Raw genomic sequence first — 14,826 nt, 5'->3', positions numbered from 1 at the left:
TCCCCTCAGGCATACATTTTTATATGTTTTTTCATTATGATATTTGTAATTTCCAGAGCAGATTCTTGCTTGGAGTAGATGCTCAGTAAAGATTTGTTGACTATACAAATGCAAATATGGATATATATGTTGAATGATCTTGAAACAGAGCTGATATTCTCTAATGCAAAACAAAATGAAAAACTAGAACAAAAAACTGAAAACCATATTTGAAAATCTCAGGAATTTTGAAATGGTTTGGAGGAAAAGGAGGAGATAAAATAATTTGAGGGGAATTAAAGAATTTACAAAGGTGTGGAACAGACCTATAAAAACAAAGCAAAGGTTAACTCAGTAACAAAGTAGTGTAACAATGTGGAGTTATTTCCAGCTATAATACTTAATGTACTAGGAAAGGAAAGCCAGAAAGAGGGAGAGAGAAAAGGTGAGGGTGTATGTTTGTGTGAGACAGAGAGGCAGAGAGATGGAGAGAGCTAGCTAGCAAGAATCGGAGAAGGCAGTGGCACCCCACTCCAGTACTCTTGCTTGGAAAATCCCATGGATGGAGGAGCCTGGAAGGCTGCAGTCCATGACGTTGTTAAGAGTCGGACACGACTGAGTGACTTCACTTTCACTTTTCACTTTCCTACATTGGAGAAGGAAATGGCAAGGCACTCCAGTGTTCTTGCCTGCAGAATCCCAGGGACGGGGGAGCCTGGTGGGCTGCCATCTATGGGGTTGCACAGAGTCAGACACGACTGAAACGACTTAGCAGCAGCAGCAAGAATTCTCTCCCTTTGATAGTCACAACCAAAGAAAGAGATCTGACATGATATGAGTTAGAGAACCAATACCTCTAATTCTCTTTTCATTCTGTGGCTCTCCTATCAGCATTTCTTTTTGTTGAAACTAAATCATACACTGAGAAGTAAGGGAATCTATTGATGTGGCCAGTAAGAGACAGCTTCTAGTTACAGAATAGGATGCAGAGAGTAGAGAATGACTCTGGAGTAGCAAACAGAAGATACCCTTTTCCGGCCTGGTTTTCCGTCTGACAGAACACATTTTTGGGGTGAAAGCTTCTATATTCCTGACATAGAGGATACAAAAATTCTCCTAGCTTGTGGGGTGTTGCCAACTGAGTTGCATTCTCAACTGAAACCATAAATATTCAACCATGTAAAGCAATAAATAAAAAGAGAAGAAATGAGTAAAGAAATAGAACAAAACTCCTATGGCTGGTTATACATATAAATTGATATTCATGGCCTCATTTTTAATTTTTTAATTAATGTATTATTTATTTATTCTTTTGGCTGTGCTGGGTCTTTATTTCTGTGCACAGGCTTTCTCTAGTTGCAGCTCGAGAACTCTAGAGTGCGCCCTTCAGTCCTGTGGTGCATGGGCTTAGTTACTCTGCAGGCATGTGGAACCTTCCTGGACCAAGGATGCAATCCATGTGCACTGCATTGGCAGGTGGATTCCTAACCACTGAACCACCAGAGAAGCCCTCATAGCTTCTTCTTCTAACACACGTAACACACATTCTGCTTTCTTTACCCTCAACCAGCACCTAGACAGACCTGGATCTTTTTTCTTTCTTTCATATTAATTTTATTAGTAATTATAAAATAAAACCAGTTTATGAAAATAGTTCCCTTTTCAAGATATAGGAACTACAGTTTTTGAAAAGACCTGTTTCTTTTATCTGGCTAAATGAGTCAAACTCTACTAATATCTGGATCCTCTTCACTAGCCTGGTTTTTATGTAGTCTCAACACTTTTCCACTGAAAAAGACTGCTGGGCAAGAGACTATTATGGGTGCCCTAGTGACTCCCCTGGGTTCCATTTATGGTCATCTTGGTACTAGTAGAGAGCAGAGTCACTAATTTTCTGCTTAGGAATTAGTTGCCACCCAGTTTAACAATCCTCTTCTTTGTGCATTTGTTCAGTGGCATGAGAAAGCTTTAATGGCCAAAATGTTGATTCAGCTTCCAGCTGACTGAGGTCACTGCTATATTCCATGGTGGAAGCAATTTTTCCTTATAACAGTAGAACCTCAAAACCCCTGGAGTCTGGAGGGTTATCCGACAGTGATAAGAAGGGCCATTTCCATCCTACATCCCTTGGTTTGTGGATCTATGTTTCTGGCTATGGAAGAGACAGCCATTGGTTATGTTATAAACTGAATTATTTAGGAAAGCCCTTCAGTCTTGTAGATGGTTGTCTGCCAGCTGGCATTAAAACTGAGCATTCTGTGGGTTATAACATAATTCTGTCAAACCAGCTGCTTCTGAACTCCCTAGCACACAGTAAAAATATTCAGTGAGTGTGACTCCTTGTCCATACTCTCTTTGTCAAAGAGTCTATCCCTTCATCAGACATGATATTTAATGAGAAATCATGGCAATGGATAAGATCTTCTAGCAAAAGCCTTCTGAGCAGGGTCTTCACATATCTTTTTCCCAAGGAGGTGGAGAAATCATTACATTTTTCATGGCAGAAAATGCCCTATGTAATAATAATAGTGTATGGTCAAGCCATTCAAAGTAACTATTCTATTCCTCTTTATACACCCTGTCCTCTACCGGTCCCTGCTTCAAGCACATGATTGTCTGATCTATTAATTATAGGGCTTAATAGTAATTGCCTGGGTGCTTGCCCCCTGCCCCAGCTGCTGGTTTCCCTGGTAACTGATGAGATGGCCTGACATCACTTCCCCTATAAATAGTGGCCTCCCTCTTCCCCAAGTAGTGAAGACAGTTACTATATCCTTCTTACTGGGTGCCTCACACAACAGGAGAACACTCCAGGACCCTTTTTTTTCTGGACTTGTAAGTTCCCCTACACAGTAAACCATTAGTGTCTCTGTAGCGATCTCTAGGCTCTTTCTTCAGTCTCCAGGCTGGGCAAATTACAAGGCTTGCAGGTCTGCAGGGTGCAGCCCTGCAGCCAGGTATCTCTTTCCCCTATTGAAGAGACACCAGGCAAATAGCCACAAGTTAGTCTGGAAAAATATAATATATGTAGTTATGGTTATATCCTAGACCTCTATTTCAGAGACATGGAATAGAAGTTGCTCAGTGGATTGCTTCTGTATTATGGACTACTTATGTCTGCATTTGTTACTGTGCTAATAAACAATAGTAAAACAACCACCTAAAAAGAAAGCTCTCTTTGAGTATATAATTTTCAGTAAATTGGCTTAGGGCTGGGAAGTAACTTTGAGGTGTTAGGTTTCTGCAAAACAAATGTGGATGTTTTCCCCATGTAAGTTTAGCACCGCTTTACAAGGATATCCATCTGTTATGCTTTCAGGGACATCATGTCAATTAGTCATCAACATTGATAAAACCCAGGGCCAAAGTTCAAAGAGCACAACTGTATTCAATGACAGTTTTTTTTTTTTTTTGTATTTTTTGTTGTTGTCGTTGCTGTAGTAATGAAAAAAAATTGAAGGAATCATGAGCTGTTTCTGTAAGGAAAGGGAATTCTAGAATTCCCTCCAAGGAGCTAATGGAGGCAGGGGAGGACAAATAATTATTTTAATAGGAGACACCAGGGCCAGGCCTAGTCTGGGTGTTTCCCAGGAAGGCAAACAAAGTGAAATTGAATTCAACAGGGTGTGCTATATGGCTTCAGGTGTGTGAGGTTATTAAATGCAGGTTCTGATGGAGGGACAGAGAAGGATGGGTTAGAATGCCTTTGAGTGTCAGCAGAAGTTCAGATATTAGCAAAATCCAATGAGGCTCCTCTCCCCATAGGAACCAGAACAGCAATTTCTCAAGAGTTCTGTGGGGGTGGACAGGGTAGTCCTGGGATGAGAACCACAAGGCTATGCAGGTGCTGGAGACACCTCAACTCTGACTTGCCCTAGGGAATCTAATTCAGGCCACCTATCAAGCAAACCCCAGTCCTCCTTGACCTCCTCTCCTAACTTGGAATCACAGGGCCATGGTGTCTCCCGCAAGAGGCCCAGCCAGATTGGGTGGGAACCAGTCTCTGGACCAAAAACTATGTGGGAGCAAGACCTCCCAAGGCAAGAATGGGACAGTGAATTGCTTGCTTATGCCCAGGTGGCAAATCTGTATCCTTCCTAGAGGCCGCAAGCCCTGGGGCAGTGACATTGGCTTCTGGTAAGAAACACTGAGACTCCAAAATGATATCTTTCAAGGTCTGAGGCCACCTCATATATATGGTGAAAGTGAAAGTGAAGTCACTCAGTCGTGTCCGACTCTTTGTGATCCCCATGGACTGTAGCCTACCAGGCTCCTCCATCCATGGGATTTTCCAGGCAATAGTACTGGAATGGGTTGTCATTTCCTTCTCCAGGGGATCTTCCCCACCCAGGGATTGAACCTGGGTCTCCTGCATTGCAGACAGATGCTTTACCCTCTGAGCCATCAGGGAAGTCTCCCATAATATGGTAGATACTACATAAGATATGAGAAAAGCTATGTATTTATACCCAGTAGTAGTGTTTAGGAGTATGTGTGTGTATGAGAGAAAAAGAGAGGGAGTGTATTTATCTCCAGTGGAAGGAATGTAAGTAGAATACAATTATTTGGTATTTTGTTTTGGTTTTTTTTTTTTTTTATAGTGAGACCATTTATGATTTATTCTCTTAGCAATTTTCATGTATATAATACAATGTTGGTTATCACCATGCTGTACATTAGAGTCCTCAGAACCTATGTATCATACTACTGTATGTACCTTTGAACAACGTCTCCCCATTTCACCCATCCCCTCACCCTGGCAACCAGCATTGTCCTATTTCTATGATTTTAGCTTTTTTTTATATTCCACAAATAAGTGATATCAGAGTGTTTGTCTTTCTCTGACTTGTTTCACTTAACGTAAGGTTCTCAAGTTCCATGCCAGGCTTTGCAAATAGCAGGATTTCCTTTTCCCTTGTGGCTAAATAATGTTCTATATATATACATCACATCTTCTTTATACATTCATCCATAGTTTGGACAATATTATTTCCATCTCTTGGCCACTGTGAAAAATGCTGCAATGCATGTATGAATGCCAATATCTATAAGGGATTCTGTTTTCATTTCCCTTGGATATATACCCAGAAGTAGAATTGCTGGATCATTTGATAGTTCTAATTTTAATTTTTGAGTAACTGCCATACTGTTTTCCATAGTAGCTGCACTAATTCACACTTGTGCTAACAGTGAAGAGGAATTTCCTTTTATCCACACTCTAGTCAACATTTATTTCTTGTCTTTTTGATGACAGTCATTCTAAAAGGTGTGAGGTGATGTCTCATTGTAGTTTTTAAAAAATTTTTGAGTATAGTCTCTTTTTTTACAATGTTGTTAGTTTCTACTGTACAGCAAAGTAAGTCAGATATATATCCTGTTTTTTTTTTTTTTTTAAATTTTCTTCCCATTTAGGTCACCACAGAACACCAAGTAGGGCTCCCTGAGCTATGCATTAGCTTCTCATTAGTTTTCTATTTTATACATAGTATCAATAGTGTATATATGTTGACCCCAATCTACCAATTCATTCCACCCCTCATCCTTCCCTGCTTGGTATCCATACATTTGTTCTCTACACCTATGCCTCTATTTCTATGTTGCAAATAACATCATCTGTACTATTTTCTAGATTCCACTTATCAGCATTAATATATAATGTGTGTTTTTCTCTTTCTGACTTACTTCACTCTGTATGACATTCTCTATGTCCATCCACATCAACGAATGACCCATTTTTTTTCCTTTTTATGGCTAACGTTCCTTTGTATATATTTACCACATCATCTTTATCCTTTCCTCTGTTGATTCACATTGAAATTGATTCCATATCCTGGCTGTTGTAAACAGTGCTGCAGTGAACATTGGGGTGCATGTTTTTTGAGCTATGGTTTTCTCTGGATACATGCCCAGTAGTGGGGTTGCTGGGTCATATGGTAATTCTGGTAATTCTTAGTTTTTTAAGGAACTTCCATACTGCTCTCCATAGTGGTTGTATACTGTTCTCCATACTGTACATTCCCACCAACAGTGCATTAGGATTCCCTTTTCTCCACACTCTCTCCAGCATTTTGTACCCTTGTATCTGGCTATTTTCAAACATACTTGCAATGACTTTAGAATGGTCTTGTTTCAGTCTTGAAGTGTCCTCATCTGATATTGATATTGTATGAAATTTTTCATGTCCAGTGTGAAACAGTGCACACTAATTATTTTCTAACTATTACCAACTGGATCCTCTGAGGGGCTTTTTGACCAGAGGGTTGTTCTTGTCTTTAGTAAAAAGAATTTGTTTTTGCTATTCTGTGGTACATTGTTTAATTATTTTGATAGAATAGTGCTGTCCCATTATTTTTGCTGCTTTGAACAGGATTCATTGGCCAGCTGCATTACATGCAGTTAAAATAATGTTTATCTGTATGTGTAAGAGGCTATGAAGCCAGGACCTCGACCACAAATCCCAATCATGGAAATATCTTCACACTTGCAGCTGAGTCTTTTATAGCATTATTTGATCTCCTGTTGTAGAAAAGTCACGTATTTACATCAGTGCAGTAAGAATATTATATAGCACACATTTTTCCTTGACAAGGAATAAAAGGACATGTGCTGGTTTATGACAACCCAGTTAATCAATATAAACTAATTTGGGGGATTGGCAAAACAAATACCGTTATTGGTGACTTTTCCTGTGGTCAGAGACAGAATTTGGACAATTTTTTCCAGCTGTATTATTAAAATCAGGGGATGCTCAAATCGCTTATATAAAATGGTGTAGTAGAGTTGACCCTCCCTTTGGGAGAGTTCTGTCCCTGGGGATTCCACCAACTGGAGATGCAGAAACCCTAGATGGGGGGCTGACTGTAGTTCTCTCTTTGGTTTTATGGGGTTACCTTTTTCAGGAAAACATACTACGTAGGTTTTAGATGTCTGAAAGGCTCTAACAGTTACCAAATACACAGGATAGATGTGTATTCAGAAGATAAGCTATATGCCTGGTTTTCACATAAGATGTAGTATCCTGGTGGGCCCAGAAAGAATTGGGAATGTAAATATTGTTTACTACCATGCAAAGAAGAAAGTGTTGGTAGCTCCTACCAACTCTTTAGGAACCTATGGACTGCAGCCTGCCGGTCTCCTTCATCTGTGGAATTCTCCAGGCAAGAATACTGGAGTAGGTTGCCACTTCCTTATCCAGGGGATCTTCCCAATCCAGAGACTGAACCCAGATCTCCTGCATGGCAGGTGGATTCTTTACCATCTGAGCCACAGGGAAACCTCTTACTATGAGAGTAAGTCAATTACTAGTATCTGAATGCAGGCTGACTTTCTGAGTGGATATAAATAGCATGTACAAATCAGGCTAAAACGTCTCTGAAGAGAACAAGTTAAATACAACAGCAAGGATAGCCCCAATATTTGTTTCCTCTGAGTTTTTTTCAACTGACAATTCTAATATTATTTCAGTAAAAGCATTCTCTTGATTGGGAGAGGAAGTGAAAATCAATTTTTATAAGATTGAGGTGAATAGTGATAGGACAATTTATTTATCACAAGGAATCTGTTAAAGAAAATGTGCTTTATGAGTGGTAAAGGAAGAGCCGTTAAATTTGTGTCATCAGAATCATATGGAGAATGATAAATTGGGCACCAGTAAGATTTAGAGCATGAATTATATTGTGAAAACACTGAGAAAGCTTTGTTTTTCTTTCTTTTTGCTTAGGTGACAGAAGAAAGCCAGATGAGATGAAGAATAATATGGTGAAGATATGGAAGAACAGAGGCCAAATGATCGTAAAGAGGCACCAAAATACAATAATTATAATATGTAGTAAATCCAAGGAAAATAAGCAGGTTGACTCAGAAAACTGTTTTATAGTTCTGTGTGGAAGCTGTCTGCTTTGTCTAATTATGTGGTTGATCCAAGAATCTTTTCCTCTGGCTTTATTTGATACATAATTGACATATGACATTGTGTAAGTGTAAGATATACAGTGTGATGATTTTATGTGTTTATTGTGCAGTATTTACAATAAGGCTAATTAAACAGCCTTCACTTCATATAATTTCCATTTGTTGTTATAGTGAGAACATTTAAGATTTACTTTTACAACAACTGTGTTAACCATAGTCACCATGCTGTTGGTTAGATCTCTAAAAGCTACCACTTACAAGTTTGTACCCTTTGACCAATATCTCCCCATTTCCCTCACCCTGCAAATCCCAACAATGACTAATCTACTCTCTGTTTCTATGATTCACCTTTTGGATTCCACATGTATCATAAGCATTTCTCTTTCTTACTCTCCTTCTCATAATGCCCTCAAGGCTCGTTCATATTGTTGCAAATGGTAGGATTTCCTTCCTTTTTATGGATAAATACTACACTTGTGTGTGTGTGTGTGTTTGTGTGTGTATGTATATGTGTGTGGGTGAGATTTCTGTGTCCATTGATCTATCAACAGACATTTATGTTGTTTCCATATTTTTGTGGATAATTCTATAATGAACATGAAGATGCAGGTATTTTTAAAAGATAGTGACTTAATTTCTGTCAGATAAATGTCAGGAAGGAGGATTGCTGAATTATATTTTAGTTTTATTTTTAATTTTGGAGGCACCCCTATAGTGTTTTCCACAGTGGAAATGCATCAACAGTGTATAAGTGTTCCCCTTTTGCCACATCCTCACCAACATTTGTTATCTCTCATCTTTCTGATAAAGCCATGATGACAGATAATATCTCATTGTGGTTTTGATTTACATTTCCCTGATTAGTGATGTTGAGTGACTCTTCATGTAACTGAGTCCTTGGGAAACTGTCAATTCACTTTTTGCCCACTTTTAAATCAGATAATTTTATTTGCCAATAAACTGTATGAGCTTCTGACATATTTTGGATATTACCCCCTTATCAGAATATGATTTGTAAATATTTTCTCACATTCTGTAGATTGCCTTTTCATTTTGTTGAAAGTTTATTTTGCTATACAGAAGGTTTTTAATTTGAAGTTTCACTTTATTTTATGCTTTTGATGTCATGTCTAAAAAAAAAAAATCATTGCCAAGACCAATGTCAAGAAGCATTTTCCCTTTTTTTTTTCTTAGGTGTTTTATAGTTTCAGGTCTTAGCATTAAGCCCTTAATCCATTTCAAGTTAACTTTTGTAAAGGAAGTTCAAATTTTGCTATTTTGCCTGTGAATATCCAATTTTCTGAACATCCTTTACTGACTGGACTATCCTAGTCGTGTATTCCTGGATTCTTTGTCAAATATTCCTTGATCATATATGCATATGTTAATTTCTTAGCTTTCAACTCTGTTCCATTAGTCTGTATGTCTGTTTTCTGCCACTATCATATCATTTTTTTTACTATCTGTTTGTAATATAATCTGAAATCAGCAAGTGTGATGCCTCCAGTTTTTTTGCTCTGTCTCAATTGTTTTGGTTATTCATGGTCTTTTGTGGTTCCATTCTAATTTTAAGACTTTTTTTTTTTCCTATTTCTGTGCAAAAATGCTCTTGGTATTTTGGTAGGAATGGTGTTGAATTTATAGATGGTTTTGGTTAGTATGGACATTTTAACAATATTAACTATTCTGATCCACGAACATGACTATCCATTTGTGTCTTCATTTCTTTGTCAATATTTAATTGGTTTGAGTATATATATATCTTTCACTTCCATGGTTAAATTTCTTCCTAAGTGCTTTGTTTTTGACAGCATTGTAAATGATTTCCTTTACTACTTTTTCAGATTGTTAACTTATAGAAGCTCAATGTATGTTGATTATATGTATGTTGTATGTTGATTATGTATCCTGAAACCTACTGAATTTGGTTAGATCTGTTTTGGTTTTTTTGCTGGAGTCTTTTTAGTATTTTCTAGAAATAAGATGAAGCAATTTGCAAACAGAGACAGTTCTGGTTTGGATGGCTTTTAGTACTTTTCCTAATTGCCCTAGCTAAGACTTCCGTTACTGTGTTGATTAAGAGTGATGAAAGTGGTACCCTTTTCTTGTTCCTTATTTTAGAGGGAAAGCTTTCAGCATTTACCGTTGAGTATAATGATATCTGTGGATTTGTTATATATGCGCTTTCTTATTTTGAGGTATGTTTCTTGTATCCCACTTTGAGAGATCTTTTAAATCATAAATTTATGTTGAATTTTCTGTTTTTTTATCTATTGAAAGGATCATATGATTTTTATCATTCACCCTGTTAATGTGGTATATCATAATTTAAAATTCATATCTATTCATTTTTAACTGGAGAATAATTGCTTTACAATGTTTTTGGTTTCTGCCATACAACAATTTGAATCAGCCATAAGTATACATATATTCCCTCCCTCATGAGCCTTCCTACAACCCGTCCATCCCACTCCTCTAGGTCATCACAGAGCACCAGGTTCAGCTCCCTGTGCTATACTGCGACCTCCCTCTAGCTAGCTATTTCACACATAGTAATGTATATATTTCAATACTACAGTCACATTTATTGGGCTTCCCTGGTGGCTCAGACCTGTAGGAGATCCAGGTTCAGTCCCTGGGCATTTATTTGCATATGTTGAACCATCCTTGCATCTCAGGGATACATCTCATCTGATTGAAGTATAACATTGAATCACAATAATGTGCTGTTGAATTTGGTATATAATACAGATAATATGCTGTTAAATTTGGTTTGCTAGTATTTTGAGAATTAGCATTATATTCATCAGGGATATTGGCCTGTAGTTTTCTTGTAGTATCTTTGCATGGCCTTGGTATCAGGGTAATGATGATCTTGTAAAATTAATATGGAAGTGTGCCTTCTCCTTAAGCTTTTTGGAAGCATTTGAGAAGGATTGATATTACTTTTTTAAATGTCTGATAGAAATCACCTGTGAAGCCATTTGGCTCTGGGCTTTTCTTCACTGAAAGGTGTTTGATTATTGGTGTTTGATTTCTGAAGGGTGTTTGATTACTGGTGTTTGATCACTGAAGGCTGTTTGATTTCTTTCCTCATTATTAGTGTGTTCAGATTTTCTGTTTCTTCATGACTCAGTCTTGGTAGATTGTTTCTAGGAATTTATCTTACTTTATGTCACCTATTTTTTCTATATGATCATAGTAGTCTGTTGCTGCTGCTGCTGCTAAGTCGATTCAGTTGTGTCCGACTCTGTGTGATCCCATAGACCGCAGCCCACCAGGCTCCCCTGTCCCTGGGATTCTCCAGGCAAGAACACTGGAGTGGGTTGCCATTTCCTTCTCCAATGCATGAAAGTGAAAGTGAAGTCGCTCAGTCGTGTCCGACTCTTCGAGACCCCATGGACTGCAGCCTACCAGGCTCCTCTGTCCATGGGATTTTCCAGGCAAGAGTACTGGAGTGGGGTGCCATCGCCTTCTCCGAGTAGTCTCTTAGATCCTTTTTATTTCTATGGTATCAGTTTTAATATTTCTTTCAATTATAATTTCAATTATTTGTGTCCTCTTTTTTTTTTTTTTCTTGGTAAGTCTTGGTAAAAGTTTGTCAATTTTGTTTCAAAAAAACTTATTCTTCGTTTATTCATCTTTTCTATTTTTCTATTCTCTATTTCTGCTTTGATCTTTGTAATTCTCCTTCTGCTAACTTCTTTGTTTTCCTTTTTCTAATTCCTTGAGTTATAAAGTTATGTTTATGTAAAATTTTTATTTTTTTTTAGATACGTATTTATCACTATAAGTGTTTCTTTTAGAACTACTTTTGTTACACCCTCCAAACTTTGGTATGTTTTAACTTTTGTCTCAAGATATTTTTTGACAATAGAATCTTGAGTCAGCTCTCCCATCTGATTTTAATCTACTTAAAGAAGGAAATGGTAACCCACTCCAGTATTCTTGCCTGGAGAATCCCATGGGCGGAGGAGCTGGGTAGGCTACAGTCCACGGGGTCGCAAAGACTCGGACACGACTGAGTGACTTCACTTTACTTCATAGAGGATTCCTAAGAATTCTCAACTTAGTGTTCCAAGGAAAAGAAGTACAATAGTTCAGACAAAGTAGCAGTTTAAAAAAATAAGAATAAATAAATTTAAGGATTAGAAAGTTGAAGTTGCATAGTTATGCTAGTTGATGACAGTGCAATTAAAAGGTGATGTCCACAGATGATAAAGGGAGGTTTTTCCTTCTTGTCTGTCTCTGAAAATAAGCCCATGTGTTTTAGGGCATGCAGAGACTTCTTAGGTGGATAATTTGGGAAAGCTGGTAATACTTGTTGGCGATGGGACTGAGTGTCTTTTGCAGTATATAGTCATATTATCTTGGTAATAGGTAAGAACATGTATCAGAGTTGAAGCTCTCAGATGAATAAGCTATCCTGTTAGTAACTAAAAACTAGTAAGCTTTTGGGTCTCAGAGGGAGGAACCAGTAATTATAAAGGTTAGTGATAAAATAGTCTTCCTGGGAAAACTGTTTTTTTGTTTTGTGTTAGTCACTCAGTCGTGTCTGATTCTTTGCAACCCCATGGACTGTAGCCTGTCAGGCTCCTCTGTCCATGGAATTCTCCAGGCAAGAATACTGGAGTGGGTTGCCATTCCTTTCTCCGGGGGATCTTCCCAACCCAGGTATCCAACCCATGTCTCCTTCATTGCAGGCAATTCTTTACTGTCTGAGCTACCAGGGAAGCTCTAATTTTTTTTTTTTTTTTGCTCTAAATACTAAATAATTGCTATTGTTTGGTGTATATATATGTATATACATGCATACATACATTTATGACATAGTATATATACACATATTTATGTTTAAATAAAAATATAGATGAATATATACTAACAAGCATGTATTTCTTAAAATACATATGTATTATATGTGAAAAATTCAAATTAGTTCATATTAGTTTTTATCCATTAATCAAATTCTATTCTTCATGGAAGTTAATACACATAATTCCAACTATGGAGTACTAAATAGCCTACATTTACACAGTAGATTCAAAATGAGAATAATAGCGCATTTATTCATTTGTGGAAGTCACTCTTTTGAGGTACTTCTTCTTTTGTGACCTTTGTTTAACTTCACAAGGAAAAAAATCATCCTTTTTGGTTTTACCTAATCAATGAAAAATGCTGCAGCAAAACGTAAGAATATCTGAAAATATTTTGTCAAACTGGGGCTAATGCTCAGTATAAAGCTGTGTGCAAATAAAGGTATGTTTTGAATATTTCAGTGTTTAAAGTATCATCTGATCCATTTTGAAAGGCAGATGCAAGAGGATCAGCTTCAATTTTAGTTTCTGCATATATATTTGTTTGTTTCTAAGATATCTTATTTTCTGGCATGAAATTTTAGATGATATTAACCAGCCACAAAACTATTTGTCAATAGCCAGACTTAATCTTGAATAATGCACTGTGAGACACAAGTTTTAAATGGTTTCTTGAGCACTGATGCACAGAAATCATCCAGAGTACCATTAGCTATACAAGGTAGCATATAAGGAAAAGAAAATTTGCTCAGATAAAAAACACAATCAAAAAGCATAGTTGCAAAAAAAGTTCATGTCAGTCTTTGGATGCTTTATTTATATCAAGCATGTATACTTGTTCTAAAGCAAATAATCAAAGGAATGCCAAAGTTCACTCTTATTCAGCCATTTTATCTTTTGCAGAATAAGAAAATCTTTAGAAGCTTTTAATCAGATAAATACAAATTCATTATACATTTTCTGCTGAATCTATTTTCATAGAAGTTTTTCAATTAAGATATTTGAAAACTGCTAGAAGTAAGTACTAGAAAGCATATGCATGGAAAATACTTCAATTTCATGCATTTATTGTCCAACAGAATTTTTAGAAACACCAAACTTAGTTCCATGTTTGAGACTTTTCCTCACTATCTGTGTATCTATTGTTTTATATGGAAATAAATCTTTTAGAAATAAAATTTATAAAACATACATTTCAATCAATCATGAGACAGCACAGAAAGACTATTCTGGCTATATTTTCTGTTGAACATGGATGTGCAAATAAAATTAGTTTTGAAAATGCCATTTACAAATTTGCAGAAATTAAGTTGTAAAAAAAATTTCTATGCATTATCACAACAGGCCAATTTATAGATATGTCTTCCACCTTTTGCAAAAAGAAATGTTAAGTTTTTCTTGTAACAGTAAGCTTCATTTTGTCCATGTTTCTTTTCATAAATTACTGGTTTTATTATGTATATAAACTTGTGCATAAGAAGACTATCACTGTCTACATTTCTGTGCACTATTATAATCACTCCATTATTATTGTTAAAGATTTTTTTTTTAGGGTTTTTTATGCTTGTTTGTTTCCTTTTAGGAACAAAATATGTTACATATGCCAATGGTTGTAGGGCCTTCAGGAAACAAATCATCTTCTTGTTTTCCTAGAATTGAACTTCTTTAACAGAAAAATGATTGATTACACAAACAGGTTGTGATCTCAGAAAAGTTGGCACTCAAAAGCTGTAATTCTCAGCTAGTCTCAGGCATCTACAAAGTTAAAAAAAAATTGATCATTGACCTAGGAAAATTTTGGATAGCTTTTGAATAATCTTTTAGGATTATATATTTCTTTGGAGGTTATATCAGTTCAGTTCAATTCAATTGCTCAGTCGTGTCCGACTCTTTGCAACCCCATGAACTGCAGCACACCAGGCCTCCCTGTCCATCACCAACTCCTGGAGTTCACCCAAACCCATGGGGGATATATATATATATATATATATATATATATATATATATATATATATATGTGTGTGTGTGTGTGTGTGTATATATATATATTTCAAATAATGAATTTTTTCTTGGCGGAATTTCAACTTCTCTTTTGAGTCTTTGCTTTTTTTCTAAAATA

The 14,826-nt window shown here is 36.6% G+C and overlaps 1 long non-coding RNA gene across 8 annotated transcripts in view; it reads left to right on the top strand.

Moving 5' to 3' along the window:
* The first annotated feature begins 2,704 nt into the window (after window positions 1-2,704).
* The window catches only part of LOC147355116 (uncharacterized), a 31,341-nt gene continuing 19,219 nt past the window's right edge, over window positions 2,705-14,826 (top strand). For 5 of the 8 annotated variants that reach the window (XR_015143941.1, XR_015143944.1, XR_015143943.1 and 2 more), the window contains exons 1-2: window positions 2,705-2,814; window positions 7,700-7,830. This is a non-coding gene — a long non-coding RNA (uncharacterized LOC147355116). Of the gene's footprint in view, window positions 2,815-7,699; window positions 7,953-14,826 lie in introns of all 8 variants that reach the window. The other 3 variants (XR_015143940.1, XR_015143939.1, XR_015143937.1) reach the window with 1 other exon arrangement.

The sequence above is a fragment of the Bos grunniens genome, chromosome 17 (genome assembly GCF_055505025.1).
Source record: "Bos grunniens cultivar Pamir isolate PY7600 chromosome 17, Bosgru_T2T1.0, whole genome shotgun sequence".
NCBI lineage: Eukaryota > Metazoa > Chordata > Mammalia > Artiodactyla > Bovidae > Bos > Bos grunniens.
The sequence above is the reverse complement of the archived record's forward strand: the minus strand, read 5'-3'. Positions and strand labels throughout refer to the sequence as shown.